This window comes from Streptopelia decaocto (assembly GCF_964273445.1).
Source record: "Streptopelia decaocto genome assembly, chromosome: Z".
Lineage (NCBI taxonomy): Eukaryota > Metazoa > Chordata > Aves > Columbiformes > Columbidae > Streptopelia > Streptopelia decaocto.
The window spans coordinates 4,037,713-4,064,506 of record NC_138657.1 but is presented as its reverse complement, the minus strand read 5'-3'; the positions used below and the strand labels follow the sequence as shown (position 1 = coordinate 4,064,506).

Below are 26,794 nucleotides of genomic sequence, written 5' to 3'. Positions count from 1 at the left end.
GTGGTTGAAATAAATAGTAGATCTCAGAAAGGTCTCTTTGCAGTTTAAAACTCACCAGAGAAAAATGTAATAATAACAGAGCTGATGGTAGAACACAATTCTAAAAACTGCATTTTTTATACATGCTAAAACCAAATGTTACATTCCATGACTGAGATTTAACTCTCTGTATTCAGTGGAAAACAAACATTTTAACGGTAAGCAGACACCTAAATTTACCATATATGCATTGAGAAGAAGACACAAATTTTTATCACCCATATTAACTGTTAAACTTATGATTTTTAATTGCAAAATCCTTTTATTTCTCTTTAAAACTTCCTTATTAGAACAAGTACCTAAGAATTCCATTGCTTTTCTTGAAAGTCTTAGAATAACAGGCTATATTTCCAATGTCATCATTAAATTGATCTCATACTTTACATAAAACTCTGTGACATTAAAATGTGCAAAAGTGCACTCAGTCTTGGCTGCTTCTTTATCATTTGAAGACTGTTCCTGACAGTTCAAATATACAGCTGGGGCCCATAAATTGTATTTTGTCACACTCATGCTAGGTAACTTTTTGAAAATTACAACTCCTCATCAAAACAAACAAATAAACAAACAAACAAACAAAATCTGCTGTATGATATAATTCTAATATAAATGAATGTTTTTTCAGGTATTCAGGGGTTACATGGCCAGACTGACCCTGTAAGAAAAGGACACTATATTTCAGTCTTTACCACTCCAAGCCTTGTTTCAATATTTTGCATACACAAATTCCTTTTCAAAAGTATTGATTGTCCACATCTACAATCAAAAGGGTAAGGTGTGCATTTTGAACATTTGAAGATTGTGCTAATACAGTTTTCTTGCTTATTCAGCAGTAGAATAACCAGGAACAACTACAAAATGTGATAACTATTCTTTAAGGACTGTCTGTAATGAGTGAGCTTGTCTCAGACTAGTCTTTTTCATCTTACTTGGCCGTGAGGTACTTCAGTATATTTCCAGCCTTTCTATAACTGCATTTATTGCCTGTTTCCAAGGGCTTACTTTTCAAAACGTTATCCTACTGAATTTTTTAAAAATTCCCATTAAAGCCTCATAAGACATTGTTGAGAAGTTAGTGTAATACACATAGGAAACAAGAGGAGAAAAAGCATAATGTATTTTACATATAAATTAAACTTTTCAAAATATAGCTAGGCAAAGCCAGAATGAAAGAAAATCAAAATGTGCTTTTAGTGTCCATTAAGGTGAAACATTTGAGTTTACAGGAGCTTCCTGTCTGATTATAATAACACACACAAAATTAAAGACATAAATATTAATTTTATGCATCATGTAAGACGAGGACAATGAAAAAAACAATGTTTACATTTATGGTTGACTCATTAGTGTTTTATTATGTGAAACACTAGGAGGCATCAGTTGGGTAAAAAAAAAGAGTTCTTTTGAAAAACGGTAAGAAATTAACATAGAAGTTATCAGCTTGGAAGTTTTATACTTCCAAATGTTAAAGGCTGTACATTATAACTAAATTATGCAAATAGCTGAAAGTTTCTATTCTCATTGATAAATGACATATTTAATAATATAGGGATAATATTTTATTTCCTAACTATTTTCAAACTAGACCACTTTGTTCACATATGCAACATATAGTTTTACATCACATTACATTTTTTAAAATAATAGAATAAACTGAGTGACTTGTTAATCAATATTGTCCTTTTTGATAAATCTGCAAATCCCTGACATGCTTTATGTGCTCTCCTCTGCACATAAGTTCTTAATAGGGTAATTGCAGTGAATTTCGTATAGTCCTAGGCACTTTTAAGAACTTTTAATTGCTATCACAGGATATCACCTATGCAAAAATGTGTTATAAAAAATCCCAGGAGAATCATCTACTACATTTTAAATAAATGTCTCAAAAGTGGTGAATTAAACAGTGCTTTTTAAATGTGTATAAGAGTGCTACAAGTGGCTCTACCTTCTCCTATAAAGCCATATGAAACCACTAATGTCAAAATCGAGTTTTCCTTCCTTCAAATTGTGTTTAACGATGACTAAGCAACATAGTTATAGTTGTCCTATAAAATAATCAATTGAAATTGAAGTGTGCCTTGCCGTGCTGCAGCAATCAGCTTTTATCTCTGCCCAATCAAAATGACATGTGAACTGCCTAATCCTTCTTTTGTAAGGCACATAAGACTTTGTTGTCACTGTTGGTTTTGTGAATCGCCTCTATAAGCTGGTCTGATTTCCTAAAGATGACAGATCCGAGTGAATAGACAAGCTCTACTGCACCTTAGTCAATGAGACAGTGAGATTAAAGTGGGGGGCTGAAGACACCAGCTTTTAATCACCTGTCCATGCGCAGCGTTGATCATCAGTTCTGAGAAAATTACTTTAGAACTGGTCAGAGGACTCAAATAATTCCTTTTAAAAACAGAAAATTAAAAATAAATTTTTCCATTTTTTCATTTGCACCATCAGATGTGTTTGCTAACCAGAGTCCTTCTAAGCCCATTTTGTTTCTGAAATAAGATCCAAAACTCTATTTTCATCCTTTTCAAATACCAGAATACTAACCTTACTCTTAAGCCTTAAGTTTTCTAGCTGTTCAGAATTACATGTATATATATATATATATATATATATATATATTTTTTTTTTTTTTTGTATTTTATACCTAAGTCGCTATAAAGCCCACATGAGGACATCGCAAAATCTCTCTGCTGATAGTATGGAGCAAAAAATTAAAAAATTTAAAAATACATCACAAATATAACTGCTTTGGTTATACTTCAAAATGCTGAAGCAGAGACTGGAAACTCCTTGAAATTATACAGCACCTTAATTATGTTCATCTTCATAATCAGTGTTTTCAAAAGAATTCCACTGCACCTTACTTGATTTTTGGATAAATTATCATCTAATTTAGAATAATGTTGTCCAACAGGTAAAAATGGAGTGTACATATCAAAAACCAAATGCTTATTCTTTCAAGCACCTAATAACAGTTAATGACTTATTGCTCAATAAGTTGTAGAAACATTCTTAGCTCTCTGAAGAAATGAACTATTCTGGTGAACAATAAATTAACCTGTTACAGAGAAAAGTAAAATGAAAAGAAATGAAGTTCACAAAAAGTGTTCTATTCACAACTTCTGCTCAGTTTTTAAGTTTCTATGTAGCTATATTTATGTACTACATAGTGAGCTATCAAAATCTTTCAGGAGTAAACTTTTGGAGAAAACTTCAGAACTCTTCATTTCTCTTTATAATATTTTAGATGTTTTAAAAAACAAAACTATTTCACAGAGGCGTCTCACTGGTTTTGAATGTACATGCTGTGGATATACAAATTAAGAGTGTTTATAGAAAAAAACACAAGAAAAATTTTCTTATCCTGTATTGAAAGAAAATTCACAGTAAGGAAGTATTTGTATGACTTTTCTTAATGACATTCAAAACTATCAGATCAGAAACATAGATCTAAAAGACTTAATCTCAGACAATATTAATAATTTAGTACCAATTTCTATAAGGCTCGTAAGCCTAAGTTTCCTTTTTTCTTGATCAAGTAATCTTAAGAGGATACAGACATATCTGATTCCTGGATTCACTTATAGGACATTTAAAGTGTCATTATTTATGTGTCTATCCTAAGAGAGCTGTGGGACAGGCAGGAGGTTCAGGTCTCCTCAGGGCCTGATCCTGTGAATCGTTATTCCTGTGACTTGTGCGTTTTCATACAAGCACTCTCAGCATTCTCCGTGGGACCAGTTTGCTCATGTTCAGGTCCCAGAACTATTTTCTCACACTAACTGTGTTGGGCATATTAGTAAAAATACATATAAACAGCAGTTCTTTTAAAATAAATGGATGTGTATTACAAAGAACACAGACACTCTGGATAAAGGACCATTCCCTTAAGTTCTTCTTCAAATATTTTTTCCATTACTTCCAAAGAGACTTAAGTGTGAGCAGAGACTTCAGAATTAGACTCAATATGAATTACATATTCATTACTAGAGAAAGAATAATATAATAGGTGTTTCAAAACTCATAAAGAAAGTCTTGCAGGTTTTCTGACTTGACCTTAGGTGCCTAAAATCATGTAACAAAAACAGTTTACAAAATAATAAATCCCCAAAGTGGCCATTTGCCTGAGCGTTTGAACTGGAAATCAGTATGTATGTAACACCGAGGTTAGGACTGGTTCACAGGTGGTTTTATTTCCATGCCCTGCCAAGCCTTTAGGGATTAGAGTTATTATACTCCATATAAACATCTCTACTCCTCAACCACAATACCCAGGATAGTGCCAATAAATGAAATCTAGTCACATTTGTATCTAATATAATTGGTTTATCGTCCATCTTGTAGTTCTTTTAAAGTAAAGATATGAAACTAGGACATTTGCCATTAAGCTGATCATCAGATATGTGCTCGGAAAATGCATTTTGTGTCAAGACAATTCTTTTCTTATCGCCAGTGAAATACTGGCAAAGTGCCTTTCTCTTCTTAATTCTCTTAAATCTTTAGTCTTAAGTTGTATATTACAGTATTTAATTTCAGAATACAGGTATTTCCTAATAATAATTATTATATATGATAAAGAAAATAGAGTTCTTCTATAAAAGACAATGCTTAGGTTCCCACAGTGATTCATTAAGTTTTGTTTTGCATTGTGCTGCTTTTTTGTTTGTTTGTTTCTTTGAGGAAAGGAATTATTAGTTTGTCTTAGTACTTGCTTTTTTTTTTCAGGCTGACAGAAGGTCACACTAAGTTTTATGGGAAACTCTAAGTATCACAGTTACATAATGCACCAATAGTCTTATAAGTCTCTCACTTACATTAAACTTTATCTTAGCCTGTAAGTAACTGTACTGCAACTAGACCAGACAGTTTTGTAGGGCTGATTAGCTCTCCTCTTTTGTGTTAAAAAACATAAAGATTACTCAAAGTCCTATGTAAAGACCAAAGCATGGTATTCCAAAAGAGGTTTGCAGCCTATGACTTAAATTCCCACATCAATGCCAGGGGTCTTTCCATCTCAAATACAAGTATTCAAATGAAAGATGCGCAAAGTTAAACACTTGTGAGCATGCATTACCTAAACTCCAGAACTGAAAAGCCTATGATACAGTGCAGTTTAAGAGCATTTGATTCAAAATTAATTGTTTCCTTAGTCTGATAAATCAGGGTGCAAGCACTACAAGGTCATAGCATTAGGTGAACTATTCAAATCAAATGAGCTTCGAACACTTCACAAGATCAAGCACACAAATGATGTAAACTAACTTCATCAAAGTTTAAACACTTATGACACTGATGGAGACAAGTCAGCAGTAATTTACTAGACAGTGGTTTAACTCTGTTACTTGTCTAAAAAGTTACTTTTAAGCAATTGATAGTGCAATCATACACTTAAAGAGCCTGCAAGCAATCTCAATCCCACTCCACACACGATTGATACATTCTCCAAATGCAACAGCAAATGCACATAGGGCTTTTATACCATGCCCACTCTAATTTACTCCGATGCTGAATTTCACATGTACTTACATTATAAACATTTAGCTGTTTGGATGATCAGACTAGTCCTTGAGATATTTTCCTTTCATAGGAAAAAGCAAAAATCCCTTTACTTCTTCCAGCCTTAAATATTCACCACCTGGTTCAACATGCAGCCTCCTTGAATCACACACACAACCTTCAAAGTCAATCCAATAAGCAGCCAGAAGATGTCTGGGGTGTGTGTGTGTGTGCAGGCAGGAGGAGGAGGAGAAAGTGGCTGAGCTGCTGGTCGGATTAAAAGTAACCGGACTCGTCCTGAAAGCGTCCAGGAAGGAAGTGACAGCAGGCGAATGGGAAAAAGGCGAGCAGCTCACAGGCTTTGTAACATCGCGGAGGGGAAGGGGGAGGCGAGGAAGGGGTTCGGACTACACGCGTGATGAGGTGTCCTTCTCTGCTTCGCTCCCCTCTTCCTCCCTCTTCTTCTCCTTCTCCGTGTCTCTATTTCTCTCTCTCTCTCTCTCTCTCCCACAATCCCAAACGAATGACTCTCTCCTCCCGAGCTGGAGAAATAATCAGTTTCACTCTTGCAAAAAGGGGGCGGGATCAGATCCCGAAAGCGTTTTAATAAAACAAACATAGAGCAGCAGCAGCGGCAGCAGCTCCCTTCCTTGCCCCTCTAGTCTAAACTAGATTGATAAATTACTCCACTACACTACTTTAATTATGTATATGGTATGCAGAATAAATCACTGAACATCAGCACCTCAATCAAGCACTTTTTAAATGATAATTGCATCTTGGGCGAATCAATCTTTCCATTCCTGACATTTTGCTAATTTTAGTTTTGCGGTGGGGGTAATGGCATCTGCCACACGCGAACCTAATGACAATCCTTTATTATCCCCGAGCGAAGACAACACGGCGAGCCGGTGCGTGTTTTTTTTTTTCTTTTTTTTTTTTTTAAAATTTATTTTTATTTTCCCCCCCAGTTCCCGGCGAGGTTCAGCAGCCCGAGGAGGATCAGGATTGCTGCGAGGGGGCTGTCAGGAACGCGCAGCCCCGGCTCCGCGGCTCCTCGCCGCCCCTGCGGCCGCTCAGCCCGGGCACGGCCGCCCGCTCCCCCCCGGTAACGGAGAGACGGAGCCGGCGTGCGGGAAACTGAGGGGCTGGGGAAACGTCCCCAAAGTGTCGCATCCCCGCCACACCCGCGCCCACCCTTGGGGCAGACACCGCTTCGCTCGCCCGCACCTCCCGGGGCGGCTTCGGGCCAGCACCGCGGGAGGGGAGGGCGGGATTGGGGACAGCGGACCAGCGGCCATCGTCGCTGTCGCCGCTGACCGGGGCCCCCCGGGCAATCCCACCCCCTCGGGGGACTCCCCCCCCATCTCTGCCGAGCTCCTTCTCCCGAGCCCTCCCGTCTACCAAGCTGCCCAACTTCCCAAACTCCATCAGGGTTCGTACCCCACCGCGGCTGGCCCGGCGGGAGCCATCCCGGCGGCGAAGTTTGGGGCAAAAAAACCCCACCTTTCCCCAAAGGGAAACGCTGGGTAGATCAACCGCGCTGGCCCCCTCGCATGGGTCCCGGTCACACCGGCTGCTGGAGACGGTCTCTTGTCAGATTTACCCACAGAAACGCAGCGTTACCAGCAGACTGTCTAAAAAGGACAGGATTTTTGTTTGTTTATTTATTTATTTATTTATTTATTTATTTATTTTTTAAATAGGTTCATTTGCTTTTAGAACCGGACTGAAAGGACTTTGCTGTATGGGAGTTTGAATCCACATGCAATAATTTGTGAGTAGAACTGCGACTTTGCAGATACTTAATTTCTATGTAGATAGCCAACTTTTACCATCCTTCGAGAGCAGCAGGGGAGTTTATACAGGCACAGACCATTATTTTTATGATAGATTAAGGTAGTGGAAATAGGAACAGCACGCATGATAAAACCAAGCGACTGAATTCAAACAACAGTGATAAATACATATTTGGTTTATTTTAATGCAAGTCCTTGGTCTTGCAGTCTTCCCCTATAAGCATCTCATTGGGCCACTGACCTACTTCCGAAGTTCTGTATTTGACAGTGAATAAATGCCTTTTCACTTCAACTGTACTTCTTAAAACATGGATGCTCAAAGCACAGTCGGAGCAAAATGAAGCTCAAGCAGATCTAACAAGCACCCTGCAATTGCTCTCAATGCAGATCCCTAGACAACACCCCTTGTGACTTCGGCTCTCGTCGCTCCCTGCTCTGTCTGGGTGAGATTTAGATGCAGAGTGGACAACTCCCAATGGACAGACAGTTACGTGCTATAAATGCACCCGCAACAACAACAGTAGTAATAATGATGCGCCTAAAGCCACCAGGCAGCCAGACATGAGCCAAACACACTGTACACGGCGGTGAGAGGCACATAATGCTCGGCAGAGGAGCCCGAATAACATCGGGGAAGAAATACTCAGCCTCAAGTCTGGCATGAAGTGCAACAGGAAAGAATATGAAACAGTGACATAGGTTGTACCCTTCCTATGCCTCTTCTGCAGACAATTTCGGTCTCGTAGCACGGCACCCCAACTATCTAGTAACATTTCTTAGTGGCAAAAAAATAGAAACCTGTGTTAAGACTTCACACTCTCGTGATCTAATTGAAAATGACTGTCGTCTGTTTTAATTTGTGCAGGATATGTAAGTTTTCGGGTTTTGGCTAGCTGGTAACACAGCCCTTCAACTGGCGAGACAGAACATGAACACCGTCATATCTTGAAAGCAATTATTAGAGTAGGCAAGTATTTCAGAAAATAGAAGTATACAGCAGCTTAGCACATCTACTACACCTCCGTGTGGGCACTTGTGGTCTAATCTTTAAATAGTTGTGACCTTCACATACTGGAGTACCTTAAAACCATGCCAAGTTTTTGTCATGAATACAATTCATCAAATCTGTGTAAAGGACACCTTGATTTTTAAAACAGTTCAGATGCTAGATGGACAAACAGATATAAGGGGAGGGATCAGGCTTTCCCACTCATCTCAGGGTTAGATAAGGCATGAATTTCTGCAGTATCTTTTGAAGCGTTTAGGATTTTTTTTTCCCTCTCTTTTGCTGCATTTAATTTTAAAATCTGGAATAATTTCAAACAGTGAAAAACCTTTGTTCTGTTGTCTGTGCTTGTACTGATGCTCCACAAATGCATCCTTTTCAAATTTCTGGCACGAGACTCAAATCGGCTCTTTTTTGCTGGTCACAGATCATGTGTAGGTCTGTTTTTTTCTTAATCCACCACCTGGGGCCGGCAACGTTTTAAACAATCAAACATCACTCAAAGTGTAATAAATTATAAAATCAGATCTACAAAGTTTTATCAAAGAGTGAAGTGTGTACCCAAGTATCTCTCTCTCTTGCAAGTGTGATTATCTCAAGGTAACGTTCCTTTGAAGATGATTATCAAAGTCCGTTTTTGTTCTTTTGTGGATGCAGAATATATCTTTCCCTTAGGAGAAATGAGATTGCCAGCTTACCTCTTTTACCGGTGTTTAAATTGAAAAGCAGTGAGGTTACTATGAAATGATCCACCTCCTTTGCATCTTAACCCTGGGATGGCTTTGTTTCTATTTTCTGTTTAAAGTTCTGCTCAACCCCACTCCACTCCACGCCTCACTCTCTTCCACCACCTCCCTATCTTGTAAGAGCAACACAGTATAACACTTCTTCCCATGTCTGGCTGCTTTTAAACTTGGCCCACGCTGGGTACAGCGCTTGAAGTGAGCTTTACAAAATTATTTTAAAGTGAGCTGGGGCGGTTGCCACAGCAACCCACCCTGAGAGAAATCGAGGCTATAGATTAATCTACCCCACAAGATTATTCAACAGTACTGCATTTTGTTCTTCATTCATTCATTCAGAATATTCCCTCAATCCATATGCTTTTATAATGAACAAAAGATGTAAACTCAGATAATTTCAAAGATAATAGGATATATATTCCGGTAGCACAATTTAAATGCTTTGTATACCACTGCAAAGAGCTTAAATGTACATGATTCTTTGCAAAATCATTTAATTGCAAAAAAATATTTGCAAGGTAGGCACAGCTGACACATGAACTTCAAATAAAATGGCATGCCATTACTAAAATGGTGTTATACACATCAAGCAATGATTACAGAAAGCCTTTGTCAAACGTGTACCTGTAAGCACACAATACAGCAGAGCTTGCTCTCCAGGCCTTGCTTTTAACATTAAATCTGGAAACAATAAATAGTACTTTGTAATATTAAATGCAATAAATATTAAACACTCACCACATACACCCTCTTTATTGTCAAAATCATCCGCCTCCAATGCTTTACTTAATCTTTCCCATAGTAGTTACTTCACAGTTTACAATTCTTGTTCGGCACCTTAGATGTTTAAAAGCACAAAAGTAGTGTATTATTAAAATGCAAACCCATAGTACTTAAATATATTTAAAGAGATTTACAAAACAATTTCTATAAAAAGAATACGAGTCTTTACTGATGTGCACTTAGGCCTAAAACGAATATCATTTGTAAGTAACTTGACGTTTTCAGAAGCTGTAATAAATTCTACCTGAATCCTACCTTAGGGATGCCACACCACCAATAAAATTACAAAACTATTGATCTTGGACAGTATTCATCCTCCAACTGGTGCTTAGAAAATTATTTGCATGGCTTTTGAAAAATGCAGCCATCTCATTGTTTAACAAACAACAATTTAAAAGCAAAATGGTAAAATGTTAAAGCTTGACATGAATTCTTCTTTTAAGGACAGCTGTATCCTGTGCCACCACCCATGGAAGCATCTCCTTGGGCAACACAAAATAACTCCAGGAGACCCTTTTTTAAACCCAAAGTCCTGTTTTTCTGCACACCTGTGACAAGGGGGTGGCCCTGGTTCTGGAGGGGTGACCATCTCACTCTCTGCACTCCGGACACGTTACCTTGGACTTTTATTCATTTATTCCCTTATTTATGTCTAGGGGCTGAGTGTCCCGCTGTGTGCAGGGGGCAGCAATAGTGGTCCCACTGTGGTTAGAGAGGAGCAGCGAAATCCCCCCCATTTGAACCAGATGGGAATTGCAGTGGCGTGGGGAGAATGGGGCAAAGAATGAATGAGTCCCGGGTGGCCCAGCCCTGCTGAACCCTCTGAAACCTTCCACAGCCTTTGGGTTAGAATGATAGACTCATAGAATGTCCTGAGTTGGAAGGGACCCACAAGGATCATCGAGTCCAGCTCCTGTCCCTGCACAGGACAACCCCACAGGTCACACCGTGTGTCTGAGGATGTTGTCCAGTCTCTTCTTGAACACTGTCAGGTTGGGGCCGTGACACCTCCCTGGGGAGCCTGTTCCAGTGTCCAGCACCCTCTGGGTGAAGAACCTTTTCCGAATGTCCAACTGACCCTCCCCTGGCACATCTTCCTGCAGAATGAGTGTTAGTGGCTTGGGAGGCTGAAGGACAGTCTGTGAAGGCCTTGGGTTGTGGGTCATAGAGTCACAGAGTAGTTTGGGTTGGAAGGGAACTTTCCATCTCGCCCAGTTCCCCCCCTGCCATGAGCAGGGACATCTTCACCAGCTCAGGGTGCTCAGAGCCCCGTCCAGCCAGGGATGGTTCATCCACCACCTCTCTGAGCAACCTGGGCCAGGCTCTAACCACCCTCAGTACAAAAAAATTTCTCCCCATGTCCAGCCTGAATCTCCCTCCTTTAGTTTAAAACCACCACCCCTTGTTCTATCACAACAGGCCCTGCTGAAAAATCTGTCCTGATGTTTTTTTTATCAGCCACTTTTTAAGTATGGAAAGGCCACAATAAGGTCTCCCCAGAGCCTTGTCCAGGGCCAGGCTGGGTCCCAGCACAGCAGGGGTGAGTGATGGGGGTGCAGAGGTGTGCGGGGAGGGCTGCACTGTGGGGACATGTGGCACTGGGCAGGGACAAGGCTGGTGGAGGTAAAACCATTGGTTGGCTGATGCTGGGATGGGGGTGGTGGGAGGACGTTCGTTGTCTCACTGGCCACGTGGAGTGTCCCGGTGGCCTTGGCGGGAGGGGGTGTAGTGGTATCTGGGAAGATAGCATAAATTCTGTTTGGTTTCAGTGGAGAGCTTGGACGGAGGCTAATCTGGGGCATTATCTGTTACTTTCCAGGCTTTTAGAAAGTTGTTTTTTCAGTGCCCCCTTTTTTAAAAAAATTGAGATTTTTTCATGCTCCCTTGATGATATTTTCAAGGGCCTTTGCAGGGAAGAGGCTGATTGTAGAGGGGAAAAAGGCTGCCAAATGCACTAAGTCAACAACAAAAGGGGGTTTGTTTGTTTTGCTAAATTGATCCAGTTCTAGTAATCTAAAGTGTTTCACTGTTGCAAAAGGCAGTTTCTGAAACTGTAGTTTGCAAGTTGATATTGTCCTTTAAATATCTCATAAACAGTTGTCCAAAGGTTATTTTTATCTAAGAATTTTCTTTACTGTAATGTTTGTTTTGTTTCTTTTTTTTAACAGAGTTTTAAAACTAGACATAGGGGGTAACAACAATATGTTTTCTTTCAAAGATAATATATTACTAAAATTGTTCTAAAAATGTAAAAACAGTATTTATTACTTTGTGAATGACACTACGGAATAATATTAGAATCAGATCTGGACCCAGTGATAACCACTCCTTTTGTTTGCCACACGTGCTTTTTAGAAATGGGCTAATACTAAAGGTCTGTCATTTGTTTGAAAATGAGGCTGAATTTGCATCTGAAGGGGTTAACAGCCATAGAAATGTTGAATCACGTGCTTGGCGTGGAACAGGGATGCTGTGGAGCTCATGTACTGCATCCAAAGTCCCCTGAATTCTGCTGAAATCCGATGTGCTCTGACACGTTTCAGATGAGACCCTAAAATGGAAGCTTGGCCCTACATCAGGGGCCACCCAGATCCTATTCCTGCCTCAGAATTCATCTTTGAATATGTCGTAACTGCAGTTCCTGTACCAGCCACTGTCTCTCTGTGAGATATTCAAATATCCTCATGGTCCTATGACAACATTCCACCCAATGTATATAGTTTATATATACACACATATATTTTGGGAGGACAACACTTGTAGTCAATGATCTTACTGACGTGTAACTAAAGGAAGAATTTAACCTACTAACCTTTCTCCTGTTGGGATTTAGGGACTCCAAAAATGTGAGTCTAGACTTGCGTGGAAGAAATGTGTTGAGGGTTTTGAAGTTCTTCAGTGCCGATCAGAAATCAGCAAGTGAAATTTTAGCCTCAGACAAACTCAAAAATCTCAGTAACTAGTTTCAATTCTGCCCCCCCCTTCTCTTCTGACATGAGGTTAATTAGGTGAAATTTAAAGTGAAATGGGCTTTTTTTCCTATGCAAAAACATAAAAATAGATCAAATACGAGCTTAGAGTGGAAATTTGGAATCAGTTCATCATCTTAATAGGTTTTAAATGCAGGAACGTATCTGAAGAAAATGTAATTTCTTGAACTGCTGTTCATCAGTCTGATTATTCAGCACCTTCACATACCTCAGGAACATAAATTTTTTTGTTTTTTTGTTTCTTTTTTTTTGTTTGTTTTAAAGCAAAGCATTTGGTGGAAGTGTAATTTATCTTGTGGTTTAATACAACTGTGTTTAAAGTCTACCTAGATTATTAAACAGCCGTCAGCCAAGAAATACAATATCTGTACTACTCAGCTCGGGTGCTAATACAGAAGATCACGCTGGAGGGAGACGTGCTGAGCTTTGGTGACTCTTTGTTCTGAAGGGCCCATGTTCAAGCAGAGACTAAATCAGAGCAGCTGTGGGGCACTGGAATTTACAGAAGGGATCAGGTAGGTTCCTGCCAACTGCAAAGTACAGCACTGGGAGTCCCTGTCTTTAAAATAATTTTCTGTCTTCCAGTATCTCTCACAACCTCTACAGTTGATGCAGAGGAGGATAACTTTGTATTCCATTGTTAATTTATGCAGCTTTAGAAGGTTTAAACCTCCTCACTGTTAGCTGGTCATTTCAAAGGAAGTTTCTGCTCGGACAATTCCCCTCAATTCCCTCCAAGAAGAAAGGCTTCTAGAAATTAAGTTTCAGAACTAGCATTTTGATTAAGGACCACCTTTCTCCTTCCTGCCACCACATTTATTTGTCCATGTGATTGCTCCTAGTTAATTAAAGAGAATCTCCCTGTGGTCTCCTTTCATTTTTTCAAAAGTTCGGGTGGTGGCTGGAAGGATTTTTTTTTTAGGCTGTGCATTTTTTCTAGTTTCCTGAAATCAAATTGCCTGACTAAGGTATTGTGATATTTTCAGATACTTTGCCAAAAAGCACACAAAGTAAAACAAAAAAATATGATTGCACCCCCTTGCTAATTGTGTGGCACTCAAGCGTTTGTCTATCTTGCACTGCATGATGATGCGATACAGAAGCAGACAGCCATAGATGGCCAGAAAAGGCTTAATTAAGTATTCTGCAGCTGCTACAAATTAGATCAGCATCTGCATCTGTGTAGACAATGAAACTCGTGGTAATTTTGAGGGCCAAGCAAAGTCGAGATTTGTTTTGGATAGACCCATAGCCACAATTCAAACAAAATTCAGATCAAACCTGCTCTAAGGGTAAAAGAAACATTGGTCACCTTCGTCTCCTGTTGCCGATACAGATTCCAATGTACCACATGACTTTGAGACACATTTTAGATAAGCACCCAGCTTTTTGGCTATTGCTCTGACAATTTGCATCTATTTCAAATTGTATACCACTTTCTGAAACTAAAGTTGTACTAAATGATACATAAATTTTAAAGGTCAGTGGTTCTGCCTGTTGTAGCAGAGTATGTTGTCTGATATTTGCAGCATAAATTGTCTATAGAATACAATAACAATAGATTAGTACATGGAATGAGGGGATAAAGGTATTTTGGCAAACTTTTATATGGATATGCTTGCATGCAGATATCATGAAGTAATAGGTTATTCTCTGGACGTTTAGAGAAAATGCACTGTTTTTAAGTGTTTGTAAACTCTTCACTACTAAATTAATGTTTTTTGTTTTGCATTTGAGCAGCTCCAAACACAAGCGTTGCTCCTTAAATGTTCTGTGTGATGCTGAAATACTAATATTTCTGTTTTCAAAACAATAATTAACATCAAACTTTTATTAGATGTTTTAGAGAGGCCTTTTGAAGGTTGACAGCTCTTGTTGATAAGTGAAGAAGAACTTGTAACCTCTGTGGCCATAAAATGTAATTGTACAATAGCCAGGTCAGCTTTTAGATGTGCTTATGCCACTTATGTTCATCTATATTAAAACTTCCATGAGCCTCCAGCTGTGATGTCATTGGTTATGAGTCTTCCCATGGAAGCACTTTAAAAAGTTGATATTACCGAGGTTAAAAGGAAACTAAGCCTCAGAGGTCATGTTTGGATATGTACTTCGGTTTAGATGTATTTCATCTGATGTTACTGTTGTGTGATCTAGTCTGAGCATCTTTGCATGGCTCCAGTGCCATATGGGCAGATTTGAGTTCCCATTTCTGGTCTGTTACGTTCTAGAAGCCTGCACCAATCAGACCAGTGAGATCCGATTTCGGCGATGACTTTACAGACAGTGACACTGACAAGGTTAAAGGAGAAGAAACCTGGCTACTAAATGGAAGGAGTTTCTGAAATTGAGGTTGTTATTTTTGTTAGACAAGTAAGGACAGAGACAGAGACAACTTCAATTTTTTTTTTTTTATTAACCAATTAATCTCCAATCAAATATGTATTGAAACTTCTTGAACTGACCGCTAACTAAAATGTGTCTCTAACCCTCTCGTGCTAATAGGGATAGACTTGTTAAGAATTTCTGGATTAAAGTGAGATTCAGTGAGAGGTTTCTGCATCCTTTTTGCAGATTAAACTCAGGAGTTTTGAAACTATTTGAAGAATAGTTTCTCCCAGGAACAAAGGAACCAGTACTTCTTTGCCTGATGTGCGAGCAAGTTCCCTCATATTTCTGAGGAAAGATACAACCCAAAATCTCATTTCAGTGAGGCTGTATGTGTCTCGAACCTGAAGTGCTACCAAAAGCATAGTGGTTGAGGACTGACTCCTTAATGAAGTCGGTTAGTGCAAAGACACATAATTAAATGGACAGCCATATCTTTTCCAAGGGTAGGAACAATCTCCTGATACATAAGTAGATTATTTCACAGTATCTTCTATTTTTCTCAATATTAGTAGAGTCTTCATTAATTTTTCTAATTATTGCATGTGATATTAATTTGTTATTTCCAAGCATTCTTCTATGATAATTTCAAACTCAGGAGATGAACTGATACTGGTGAAAGGGCTATTTGCATGTAGTTGTATTAGGTAGAGAGGATCCTGCCACCACATAAGAAAGCAAAGAAAAAACAATCAATGCTGCAGATATCTATAGTGAAAACTGTAGGAACCACCAATTTTGTATACTTCTGTATCATTATTGGTATAGTAATAAAAGAAAATAGAAAGACATGTAAATTATTGGGGAAGAGCCTTTTTTTGTTTTCTTTTTTTTTTTTTTTTCTTAACCAGCCAAAACCCAAAAACCACACAAGCCAGTTACAGAAAGGTTTGATTTGCTGAATTAATCTTTATCAGTTTGGTATTGTACTATTCAGATTTTATTTTTTTTGCCCTGACAGATGCTGTCATGTTTCAGGGCTATATTAACATCTGATTGAACTATGAATTGCTGTTTTGTTCATTCTGTGCAGTTATTTTATACATTTCCACCAAACTAGTATACCTTAGCTTAAATCTAGATAATTGTCCTTTGTAAGTTCTATTTATTGAACTTGATTTAGAATCCAATGACTTTAGAGTTATGCATAGAATGCAGTGTTGCCTTTATTGAAAACTTCTTAAGTATTGCTTTCAGATCTTGCCTCATAACGATAGTTGCTTCCAAAGGAGCAAAGACCAGTGTGACTATGTGACAACCGATGAAATTTCAAACAAAAAAATGAACTAATAAAACTTCATGAAGGAAGTTATATGTACGCTGTAGAATAAGATTTTGATTTTGCTTACTGCACCAAGGGAAGAATAATTATAAATTTAAAGCCTATATACACATATTTATATATATGTACATACACACTTTATATACGCAGGTGTATCCATACATATGCACACACTTTAAATTTCTAATAGAAATATAAAATGGAAAATTTGCACAACTTAAATGCTCATATATGAAGTGGTAATTAAGGCAATTCACACTGCTTTTCCCCTCTGATTTTTGTCATGCCGTTCATCTTATCTAACTTCTTAATGCAACTTCATTGCCTCCAATGGAAAGTATCCAGTTTTCACCAGTGTAAGTGAAAGAAGGAGGCGGCACAACATGCTTTGAAAATACCATGTAACACTGTAGGAAAAGCCTTGAATTAACTTTTGAAGAACACAACATCGAGTCACTAAGTTCCAATTTTTGCCAAAGCTTTGTGGTTAAATCCCATTTTATATTTACACGCACTATGGAATAACTAATATAGATGTCTTCCTGACACTAAAGCTTGGATTTATTGGAAAAGACAAACATGTGGTTGAAAGCTGAGCTAGACTGTAGCTTTTAAAAATAAAATAGATAAAAAGATAGTTGTAGAATAATCTGCCCCAGTTTACAAAACAGACAGCAGAGCTCTAGTCAGTGGGGAACAGTTGGTGCAGAAATAAATTAGTGTATCAGGCATTTTAGGGCTGATTCTGTTTCTAACTGAAACAGTAGTAAAATTTCAGTGAATTAAATAAGGTTTTTCTATTTCTCAGTCTCTCAATATTTCATTAATAATAGAAATACTTTAGTATTTCACTTAATATGCTTAAGTTCAATGATGAGAAAAATAAGAAAGACCAATAAAGGACACTCATTTAAGCTTAATGGTATAAATTACCTAGCGTGCAATCTGCACCTTTTGCAACATTAAAAAAATATTTTTCTAGAAAACTAAACCATTCTGTACTGAAGTTTATTTTACAAAGCATTCTTTTCCCCAAATGCAGTGAAAGGTAGACTAACCTAATAGGAATTCCATGAAATTATTCAGGAGTTTGTCAAATTAATTACTGTTTCTGAGCCTTTAAAATCAATACATTAAAATGTTGATTAACTTGCAGTACACAGAATTAAAGCCTCTAAACCAAAGGCTATATGTTTTTCTTGGTTACTGTAGCACGTACAATGTCTAGTTAACTCTAGGAACTGCCGTTACTATTTACTGTCTTTGGATTTAACAGTGCTTGGTTTTAACGACTGTTTAGGGGATTTGGTTTCCATACATTACAAATGTTACGCCTGAAACAGCGACGTTTTACAGGCATTGTGCAGTTTAAACGCAGCTCTAGTTTGGGGTTTTTTTGTTTAGTTTTATATTTCATACTTCATCCAAGAAAGTATCTTTAGGGGTTTACTTTATACTTTGACCAGTAATGTTTTCTTCTACTGGTGTTTTATTCTCACATATATAAGGATATTCTTGCAGCAAACAAAATTGTAATTATTTCCATATAGCACATTCCAGGAACAAAAATAATCTCTACTGTGCTTTTCTTGTCTCATAAAATGAAGAAAAAGGACAAGGATTAAGGCCTGACCCGCCTCTGTTGAGGTCGGAGTTCCCTGTCTACTGTACTGGTCCCACACCGAGCAGCCTGGGTGGAAAAAATCACAGGTCAGGGAAGTTTAAAAGGGCCTGAGGTATTATTATTCAGCCTAATCTTAGACTGTCCTTTGCTGATAAATCAATTATTTTGACACGCAGGGAATATCCACTACAGAAGTAGTCTGTATATTGATATACGATTGCTTTCTCCCATTAGTGTATTCCATGGAGTGCATGTGAATTGTGAACATGGAATCTGTTTACTCAAAAGATTCATATGGTCAAGATTTCTGTCTGTTTACTTGCTTAAATAAATGTTTTCAATTTAACACAACAATTTGTAATGAATACTGTGAAACGAAATTAAAAGAATGACTTCTTGAAATAGAAATCATAATAAAAATGCTTTTCTTCCCTCCAAAATATTTATTTTAACATGTGGTCACATTTTCCTACGTTTTCACATTAATTGAAATCTTATTGTTGTAGAAAAATAAATATTTTTTTCCCTTTGTCTAGTTTCCCAGCTTTTACGCAAATTAAAGAATACAGACACGGTCATAATTTGTGGTTTTCAAAATAGGAAAATCATGTAAATCCGTGATATCTTTAAAAAGTTTCATGCCAGGCAGTGCTCTCATGTGGCCTCTGTTTTCTAATTTACCTTTTCACTGCAGTGCAGGGCAACAGTTTGTGTGATAACCCCCTAATTTCTGAGTTTTATAAAATGTTGTTAATTTAATTCCCCTATTTATTACAGAGTAATTTTAAGTTGGTGTTCAGAAGGAGTTTCTAAGGCTCCGGAATATCCACTGAAGCTCCAAATGCCACGAAGAGTCTACAGACAACAGGTCCCTTTGTATTTATTTGGAAATTACCAGGACAACTCATTTATTTTAAAGGAGTGCTGCCTGGCTTCTGATGTTGCTGCGCATAACCCCCAATGTTCTTTCCCTTCAGATTCATAGAAACAGTTTGAAAGAAACTGACTATAAATACCCAGCCACTTTCAAGAAACTTTTCTTGGCAGCAGAAGTTAAAAAATCAAGCACTGTATCAAGTAAAATGCGAAGCACGCTGCAAAGCTTATCTGCTTTCTCTTGAAGAAAGCATGGCAAGCTCAGCCACCAGCCCGGAGCCGAATCACCCAGCACCACAGCATGCAGAACAACTCCAGAGACTTAAGAATTGTATTTTAATATGTATATTTTTTCCTCAATTAAAACTCACCAGTGCCCTTCTTCTGCTTCTCCAGGAAGTCGTACCCGTCAGCACCTGCTGAGGGCTGCGTTGATCAAACCGGCAGGTAAAAAAAAAAAATTAAAAAAAAAAAAATCCTGTAGAATAAAGCCAGACCAGCTGGCTTTGAAGAGAAACCCCCCAGTTTGGGTTGTCTTTGCCTCACTCACCCTCTGCTCTGCAGCCTGGGGCTTTTTCTCCTTTGGTTGCTGACCTGTGGGGCTGCGTGATGCGGGGGCACAAGTGTCTGGCAGGCCAAGGTACACCTGCTTCTGTCACTCCCGAGTAAATTTAGCTGTAAAAGGTATCACTGACAAGCAGACCTTTGTCAGCGCTGGCAAGCGAACACAGTGCTGCCGTCCCCCCTTTTCCAAGTATGCTGCGAGTTCAAATGGAAAATATCAAATTGGTCGTCTTATCCAGGAATCGCTTCTTCGAGGAGAGGGAAGGTGAAATTGCTTGCACGTGGCAAAAAACTTTCCTCCTTTACATAGATGTTAAAATTACAGTGTTCCAAGAATAATCTCTGAACAAGACGGGGTTTTGTTCTGTTAATTGTGGCTGGAAGGAAACTTTTTTTTTTTTTTTTTTTAAATGGAAATACAGCACACACATATTTCAATTCAGGTTATTAAACTGTGTTAAGTATTAAAGTTGATTGCCTTTCTTTTCACTAACTCATTGTGCTTTTTTATCCAAAGAAATATTAGAAGACTAAAACCTCTCAAATAGGAGGTATTAATCTCATTCCCAAAATTAGAAAGCACGCAGTGTTGAGAGACTGGATGTCAAAATTACATGTTCGTAGCACTTATGCGGTGGGAATCTAGGAACCAACCACTTTTAAAATGGGAGCTAAAGTAAATGGAGACTCCTCTGAGAGAAGCAATCAAAACTTGGTCTTCTTCTCCTTAGTGGATTAAGGTAAGGGTATTTATCATTTATATCTGCCCCTTCCTTTTTTTTTTTCCTTCCTGGAAGTGGCTTCTGGTGATTCAAATAGAAAGAGGTAATTTGCATCAGTATGTCTTCTTGCAGAGTTAAAAGGAAGTCACCAACAGGATTGACAGCGGCATACCTAGATACTCCATTTTCTACTAGAAAACTATGTTATAAACTCAAACAACTTTAAGGAAAAAATTCAGAAGTGTGTATTTTATTACAGTCTGCTGTTTAAAAGGAGCAAAATGTTCCCTCTAAAAAAGCGATGAGAAGAAGTGTGGGTCAGGAGCTCTTTGTAAAATAAACAAGGTTCCTATTTACTTACTTGTATAAACAACCACTCACCAAGCTGTATGTCTCTGCAGGGGCACCCTTTCAGATAAAAACATGGACCTGATTGGCATCATCCTGTATCCATGGAAACATTTTAAGTACCTCTCTCTCAATATGTACTTCTCTTATTCAGGGTTTAAAAGCTGAGTACCAAATAAGTAAGTGTTTTTATTTAATAATTATACAGGAGGTACTTTGTGGAAGGTTGGTTCTTGGGGTTTGTATCTGTCATAATAGAGACCTTATGTTTTCAACATATTTGATAAAACAATGTGTTGTATTTCAAGCCTCCTATCTGCTCACACTCTTAGATTAAAAACAACATTCAAAAAGTCCTAATAAATGAAAATTCTGAAATTTTTGGTGATCCATTACTGTCTGAAAAACAATTATCCTAGTTCATGTAATCATCAGACTTAGGCACTGCTCTAATTACATTAAAGTAGTCTGTTTTTCCATTTCTCTGAAAAGAAATAGGAAAAAAAATACAAAGAAGTCAGGTTATTTTGGAAACAGCCATACATACCTATGTCACTGTGTAGCAGGTCACAGAAGTGAAGAACTTAACAGTTGTCTTGAAACTGAAGCAAAAGACTGAAAATAAAGGAACTGCTTTAGCAAAGAACTAAGTGAAATGCAAAGTAATAATTTTCTTATGATGATGCATCTGCCCCATTTCTTAGTTAAAATATCAAAGCAAAGAACAAACAGAAATAAGGGATTTTCTGCCTCCATGTTTCCATGCAGAGGAAGAAGCATGGGCATGAACTACATTTATTTTCAAAACCATCATTCTGAAGAAGATCCTTTGCAGATCAAATGTACTTATTTCAAAGTTGCCTTGGCTCAAGTTTATAACCCTTTTGGAATTCCACCTATTGACTGGTACAACTGATACACACTTTTAATGTAGTTTGATTTGCAAAGTGCGAAAATGAGCGATTTGTATCAGTTTGTTAACATTCTGTATGTATTTTCTTTTTTTTTTTTTTTTTTTTTAAATCCTGTCTTAATTTTGTTGATAGAAAACATTTTCTCCACCTGGGCCAGGTTGTAACACTAAAATGCCTCGCTAATTACAGCTGCTATCAGCAAAACCCATTTCTGTTTAGAAAGACCTGGTAGTTCTCACTGAAATCCAACTGGTTTAGAGTCTTGATTTGCTAAGTTTGTATCTCTACGTATTATTTTCATTTACTGCTGTTTCTGTTTTTTATTTCCAACCTTGTCTCAACAGCCCAGTCCCTGCTGAGTGCAGATGGCAAAAACGATCTCTCCACCGATCAGCCTGGAACAGCCTTTGTAGAAACTCCGTAACACTTTTTCCATCTAATGAAAGTCGTCACCTTTTTGCGTGTTAGATTCTCCTCATCAAGCTTATACTTTTGTTTGTGCATATGCATTTAAAAATGTGTAAAGATTTTATTTCAGAAATTTGATGGTGGTGTGGGCTAGCTGAACCTGCCTGCTCATGGCACGTGGTTGGACTAGACCTTTGAAGGTTCTTTCCAGCCTATGTTATTCTACGATTCTGTTATTCTCTGACTTGATTCTATGATTTGACTGTTCTCTGGCTTGCTGTGAAAGTTTTGGTGGGTGATCTTCCTGTGGGCTGGCCCATTCCTCCTGCCCATTGCCACGTGAGACCTCGGATCATGATTGCTCCCAAGAACTTCAACTCCGAGCCAACTAAACATATCAGAGAGGTGAAACTTGCAAGCCTCCGGGGAAGGATGCAGCACACATGACAGTTTTGTGCATTTCCCTTCCATCACATGCCTGTCCTTACTACAAGGTTAAGGTTGTTGGATACTAAGTGGGGAAGTAGAAAAAGAGACCGGCGCTCAGCCCTCTGTGTGTTCAGCCTGACCTGCATAAGGAAGCTCTGACTTTGTTCACCATCCAGAGCAAATAAAATTTCAGTTAGGTACTTGAGTGGCAGGACTGCTTGGCTTGAAACCGAGGAAGTGAGATTTGCCCTGTTGCCACTACATAACAGGCAAAAATCTGATTCTCCCTAGCCACAGATCTCAGGGAAAGAAAGGGATGAGGAAAATTGGTAGTGGTATCACTTGGGCACATAAATCTTCATCTAAGTAATATGTTCTCAGCTTTATGGTTTTTAGCTTTTTTATCCAAGATGTCTTTTTTTTTTTTTTTTTTTTTCTTCCTAGCATTTGTTAAAGAATCACTTCCAAAATGCTAGAAAGTCAGCCTGAGCATATTGCAGATAAAATCTGTCTCCCTTCTCTATCACGTAAAATAGAGATACAACAGTTGGCCTATATTCAGTTTTTCAGGTGCTAAAAAGCTATGACAAAACTGCACAGATCGTATGATAATGGGCATATTATACAACTCTAGATCATCATATGCCCAACTTATTATTACTATTTTAGTTTTCCACAGACCACTTTTATAGCACCATCATCTTACATGTACTTCACAAACACAAAGGCTCTCTGCATGCTTTTTGAATTCATAGATCGATACAAATAAGTGAAGAAAAAAATGGGAAAACATTTGAGAATACAGCAAAAGTGTAGGGAGTATTGCTGCAAAAAGAAAAGTGAGCTGAGTTCTCTGAAGGCTTTTAAAGATCATCAGCAGAGTAAAATGTGGACGAGGAATTCTCCAAGGAGCAACTCCTGTTATTTTGGAGCCATCAGGGCATAAACAGGCCCTAAATTCTGACCCTTTCATGCTGGAAACATATGCAGCTGAAAAGGACTGAGGATGAAACCTGACTGACTGAAAAACAGCTGCTGTACACAGAAAAGATGGCCCAAACTTGGGCTTGAGAAGGGGTGGGAAAGCTGAAAATACAGAATCTGCTTCCACTGGTAGAAGCAGACAGTTGCCAGGAGGGAAATACACAAGTTACAATAGCAATGTGATAGAGAATGAAACCGCTGTTTTGTAAATGTACATAAATACATGTATACAGCACTAAACATATGCACGTGAGATTGCACGTGGCCTTCCCTATATTGTTGTGCAGAGTCCGAACACAGAAAGAATGTGAACATACGTTTGGCAAGAGATGGGATGGGGGGAAATGTTGTGTAGGTTTTCCTAATACAGGAGAGGAGCTGGGATTTTGTTTCTGAAGAGAAAGTAAATGGTGAGTCATATAGACAGTAGAACTGCAGTAGGAAAAAGGTGAATTTAGCCCCACAATTCTAAACAGTTTTGAGGAAAGGGTATAGAGTTGAGGTATAATAGAAAAGGTGAGATGTCTGTCCATTTAAATGGCAGTTAGCAGTGGTGAGAAGCCACATTTTGAAGTAGAAGAACTTTATTTAGGAAACAAATTGCACAATGAAAGTTCAGAAATCTGTAGGTCCATAAGTTACAAAAGAAAATTGAGTAAATCCAGAGCAAGGCACGAGGTAGAGAAGAAGACAGAAGGAAGAGATGGTGTTTCAGTGGGAATAATTCTGTTTGTGGCACTGGCTGCTTGTAACCAGAGGGAGATGCAGGTTGTGTTGCAGAAACAGTCAAATTTTCATAAATGTAGTTGAAGGCAGGGAAAATAATAAAATAGCAGGTTAGAATGGACGTCAAGGATCATCTGGACCAACCTTCCTTGGCAATAGCGTGTCTTTTTAGAATGGGGGAAAGAGAAAACTTTGGAATGTGCTTCTCTACTTTTCCATTTTATATATCCTAAAATAAAAGCAACTTTTCAAAAAGAAAAATTAAAACCAGTGAAGAGGAAGGGAAGAGAGGTGAATGAGAGAGAAGAAGCTGACCTTGCAGTGAGTTACTGGTGAATAGATCTATAGCATGAGTCTATAGATCTATAGTGTGAGCAGCTGCAGTCTGTGGGAACTCAGGTACATGTATTCTGTTAATTTAAATGCGCTCCAGGATTCTGAGAGAGGAGGGCTTCCCCAGGAATGTTTACTGCAGAACAGTTACACTGATTATAAGTTACTTTAAAGTAATAAATTAATAGTGACCTTCTCTGCCAAAGTATGATTTATTGCAGACTGATCTGCTTTTTTGTATAACTGTTTTACATACTAATTGCCAGTATAGTTGCCCAGGAATTGAAATATAAATATGAAGGGGAGTGATTCATAGACAGTATCTGAAAGCAAAACCGAAAACCTCAAAATGTTACAAGCTTTTAGAACCAAAACATTTTAGTGCAAATCAGCAATATGGTGTATTGTCAAATTAATTATTTGAAAAGGAGTATTTATAATAAACATTGGAAAGGATCAGTGGAATAAAGGGTTCCACTAAACGTTCCCAGTTTTATGTAAAAATGATTCAACTGCTCTTGCAAAGCTTTTTTCATATTTTGCTATTGTCTCCCAAACTCCTGCAAGCTCCAGTTTTATGAATAAGTTCAATAGATAAGAGATTTATTTTGCATTTGTCCTGGTGTCTACAAAATATGCTTACTAAAAACCACATAAATGGGCCTCTTTTTTTAAAGCCTTTTTACTATATGAATAGTTGATTTTGAACTTATTATTTTAGGTGGATCTGGTACCACAACCATACACAAGGTTGCCTAATGTTTCTCGTTGAGATTTGTCATTGTTTGTGAGTTGCCAGATTTCAACCATTAAGCTTTAAAGCTATCCTTCTGAGTAAGTGCTTTTTTCCTGGATTTTCTAGAATGATTCAGCAGTTACTTGAAATGAACAGGAAGAGTGGTATTCTAGATTACATATGTTAGAAAAACTGAACAAAAATCAAATGTGGAAAGTTGTTTCAGTGGGAATCTCTAACACCTATGGATTTTGGAATAATAGAAGAGGTTCATGGACAGTCTTAGGAATATACCTGGTGCCTGACCAGATGGCATATCTGCCAAAGGGAAGTTCACCAGGGAAATACCAGGTCATGAGTACTTGTCTGAAGCTTCAATTTGGAATCTGGCACCAAAGAGAGAGAAGAGATTAAAAGATATTGTCATGCCTGTATACATAAAGCCAACTAATTCTGGTATTTGTGGTATTTTAAGCACTGGACATTATACTATCTCAGAATCTGAGGGCTCACTGAGGTACACACTAAATTATGCATGGTTTGCCTCGTATTGGGACAGATGTGTCAGCTCCTTATCTGCTCAGTCTCGATTTCTAGTGCAAAAGGATGAATATCTAGCTTGTTCTTTCTCTCTTCACTCCATTTTCCTGCTCCTTGGAATGATACAGGGAACAAACCTCACCTTGACGTCCTCTCTTTGTCCCACTCTACCAGCTCCTAGCATGGAAGCAAGCGTCACCTAGCCTTCCAACTAGCAGACAACTTCTGGTAGAATTCATACATTCTGGAGAACTGAGTTTTGCAGTAGCCACTTGCATGTACAAAAATGTGATTCTAATCCTCTGTTCTTTTTTGGCATTAATGTACCATATTCATTGAGACTGAAACAAAACTGCTGCCTCTAAGAGCCACTGATTTGGACAATTATCCAAAATCAGATTATAATAAATAGCAGTCTTAGGAATTTTGATTAACCTCTAAATAAATGTTACTTTGGAAAAACCCTGTCAAAGGCATTAATGATAAGTTGTGAAGTAGTAGTAATTGCAGGCATGGCATTATAGATAACATAGTTAATTGATACCACGCTCTCAAACATGTATAGCACATCAGCTGCCATGAAGCTGGAGTGATTATAATAGTATTTACAACCGTTGAAATACATCAGATAAGATGTGAAAAATGGAAACTTAGGGTGCTTACTATGATCATCTCACTTACTGATTTAAGGACTTGACTTTTGGCAAATATTTCTTGGTCATTAATGCTTCCACCTTTCTGATAAGGTAAATATACACTCAGCTGCTCTAATAAGACTTTAAGAGGGTGTAATGTGGTCCAGGATGAAGACTGTAATTAGTCCACAGAGTCTGCACAGGGTGAAGTGATCAGTCAGGTCCAAGGGCCACCTGAAGAGCACAGTCAGGAGCAGCAGGAGGTGGAGATGAGGCTACAGCATGGCTGCTTATTCCATCCAGGGGACAGGGCAAAGATGAGACTGGTGCCCAAGGAGGGACATAGCCAGGAGACAGCTACCCACAGTGAAAGTCTGGTGTCCATCCGGAGACTACTACACTTCAAACATAGCTTCAGCTAGTTAAGGC

The 26,794-nt window shown here is 38.3% G+C and overlaps 1 protein-coding gene and 1 long non-coding RNA gene across 9 annotated transcripts in view; one reads left to right on the top strand and one right to left on the bottom strand.

Moving 5' to 3' along the window:
• Positions 1-19,594, bottom strand: part of MEF2C (myocyte enhancer factor 2C) — a 139,472-nt gene extending 119,878 nt beyond the window's left edge. For 2 of the 8 annotated variants that reach the window (XM_082075320.1, XM_082075319.1), the window contains exons 1-2: positions 19,398-19,594; positions 9,825-9,923 (exon numbers count right to left, since the gene is read on the bottom strand). The gene's annotated coding sequence lies outside the window, so the exon portion shown is untranslated. Of the gene's footprint in view, positions 1-5,568; positions 6,914-9,824; positions 9,924-19,397 lie in introns of those variants that run through there. The other 6 variants (XM_082075321.1, XM_082075324.1, XM_082075318.1 and 3 more) reach the window with 4 other exon arrangements.
• Positions 19,595-20,208: 614 nt separating this feature from the next.
• On the top strand, positions 20,209-22,893 carry LOC309451365. Its single transcript, XR_014186234.1, has 3 exons — positions 20,209-20,330; positions 20,714-20,839; positions 21,919-22,893. It is a non-coding gene; the product is annotated as an uncharacterized lncRNA (long non-coding RNA).
• The last annotated feature ends 3,901 nt before the right edge of the window (positions 22,894-26,794 follow it).